The sequence below is a fragment of the Elephantulus edwardii genome, unplaced genomic scaffold (assembly GCF_000299155.1).
Source record: "Elephantulus edwardii isolate Elephantulus edwardi_28Jun2011 unplaced genomic scaffold, EleEdw1.0 scaffold00169, whole genome shotgun sequence".
In the NCBI taxonomy this organism is placed as follows: Eukaryota; Metazoa; Chordata; class Mammalia; order Macroscelidea; family Macroscelididae; genus Elephantulus; species Elephantulus edwardii.
The window spans coordinates 5,627,427-5,629,722 of record NW_006399919.1 but is presented as its reverse complement, the minus strand read 5'-3'; the positions used below and the strand labels follow the sequence as shown (position 1 = coordinate 5,629,722).

General features: G+C 39.5%; 1 pseudogene; it reads left to right on the top strand.

Annotated features, from left to right (window-relative positions):
- LOC102872885 overlaps positions 1–2,296 on the top strand; it is an 87,883-nt pseudogene that overhangs the window by 34,150 nt on the left and 51,437 nt on the right.

Here is a 2,296-nt window from a genome sequence, read left to right as displayed (position 1 = left end):
TAACAACATGGATATATACAACTCTGTCTTGAAAGAAGTGCCACTATGGTGCTCTTTAAAGGCGAAGATGGTCAAACTTTGACTCACATACTTAAGGCATATTGTCAGATCAGTCCTTGGAAAAAGACGTCATACTGAGAAAGGTGAAGGGTCAGAGAAGAGGAAGATCCTCAACAAGATAGACTGACATAGTTACTGTAACCATGGACTCCAGCGAGTCAGATATCATCAGGGTGGTGCAGTATAGGGCAAGGTTCACTTCTGTTCCTCACAGGGTCTCTGTGAGCTGTAGTTAGCTTGATGCTACCTCACAACAACACAGCACATAGTGGTTTATGGGGACCAATATCTACACCAGCTCTTACAGCTGGTAACTAAACATACTTGTGTTCTTTATGAAATGATTTTGTTTTAAAATTTAGAGCAGAATATTTTCTTTGAATTTTGCCAATATTAGTTGGCTTTTGCACAGACATCAGTAAACACTGGATTTTTGCCACATTTTGAAAAACAAAGAAAGTAGACCCTTCAGGGTATCTGACTTGTGGATTTGCACCCTCCCAGTTGAATGTCAGACCGCAAGAAAATGTTCTTGAGCTTTGCTTGCTGTACGTTTTATTATGAAACCAATAACGAGAATCTGAATTTTTCCAAAATATGTTTTGTTGACTATAATGTTATTAAAGAAAATGTGTATGAATGATTAAAAACAAATGATATGTAAAATTTCTCGCAAAGAAAAAAATGTAATAAAAATATTCTTGCATTGATATATCGAGTATGTCTTTACTAATTAGGTATACTAAACACACACACACACTTTGTACTGAAAGCCTCTCACATGCCCTTCTGATTATAATTTGGCTTTCCCTAAAAAGTTTCCCACAGACAGAAACCGTGCTAAACAGCAGACTAGGGTTTGGCGTCTGCTTGACGATAGTTCCGACCGAAGAGTTCATTAATTGGCATTCATCAGGCTTTTTGAGCTCTTGTTGTATCGATGTGTTCTAGCATTTGAGTTTTGTCTTTTTTTTTTTATGAAGCTTATCTTTTCTTTAATTGATATTTTAACAAAAGTTTACAGAAAACTTGGATTTCTTTTCATTCATTGTTGCACATTTTCCTCCCTCTACCCCTCCCCCATTCGCTTTTCCCTTTAAAGAGATTCTTTCATTGTGCAATTTCCTCCCTCCTCCTTCCCCACTGCCCCCCAAGTCCACGTTGCTGTGCACCTCTTATTTTGGACTGTTGTCATCCAAACAATACCTAGTTGTATATTTCTTTTAGACAGTTCTTTCCCTCATCTATTTAAATGCAGTGTTCATTATTTATCCCTTTTTTCTTAGTTTCTCCTACCCCCATGTCAGACCTGTTTTATAATGGTGGCATTCAATAGCAAAGAGAAGGAAGCAACCGAAGTGCCCATCAAAAAAGGAATGGATAGAGAAGCTGTGGTATATTTACACAATGGAATACTATGTAGCATTGAAAACCAAGGAACTCACAAAATATTATACAAAATGGGTGACCATGGAAAATATTATGCTGAATGAAATATCTCAGTCACAAAAGCTTTTGAGTTTCTGACTTTGTAAAATGGAAGACTGTGTTTCACAGCAAGATAACAGAATTGCTGCATTATCTTGGCAATTGGCCAGTCACTTTTCAAGCCACCTTCAAATTATAATAGTGTAATAAAAAAAGGGAGCTCTGGTAGCCTAGTAGAAAGAGAGTTGTGCTGGCAACCCATTGCCAGGCAGTTCGAGTCCACTAGCTACTCTGTGGGGGCAAAGAAGGGCAATCTCCTATGTGATTCGTTGTTGTTGTTATGTGCCGTCGAGTTGCTTAAGACTCCTAGTGACCCTGTGTACAACAGCCCTAAACTCTGCTCTGTCCTGTGCCAATCGCAAGCGCTTCAGGTCCTCCTCAGTTTCAGCAAGCAGGGTTGTGTCATCTGCATAAGACAGATTTTTAATGAATCTTCCACCAATTTTGATGCCACATTTCTCCTTGTACAGCCCAGCGTCCTGGATGATCAATTCTGCATACAGATTGAAAGGCATCCCTGGTGGATGCCCTTCCCAATTTTGAATCATGCAGTGTCTCCTTTCTCTGTTCTGATGACTGCCTCTTGATCCAAGTATAGGTTTTGCATCGTTATTGTTGTTATGTGCCATCGAGTCGCTTGCAACTCATAGTAACCCTATGTACAACAGCCCTAAACTCTGCTCTGTCTGGTGCCAATCGCACTGTCTCTGACACTCCCATCCCGATTATCTCAGTAACTGAATCAATC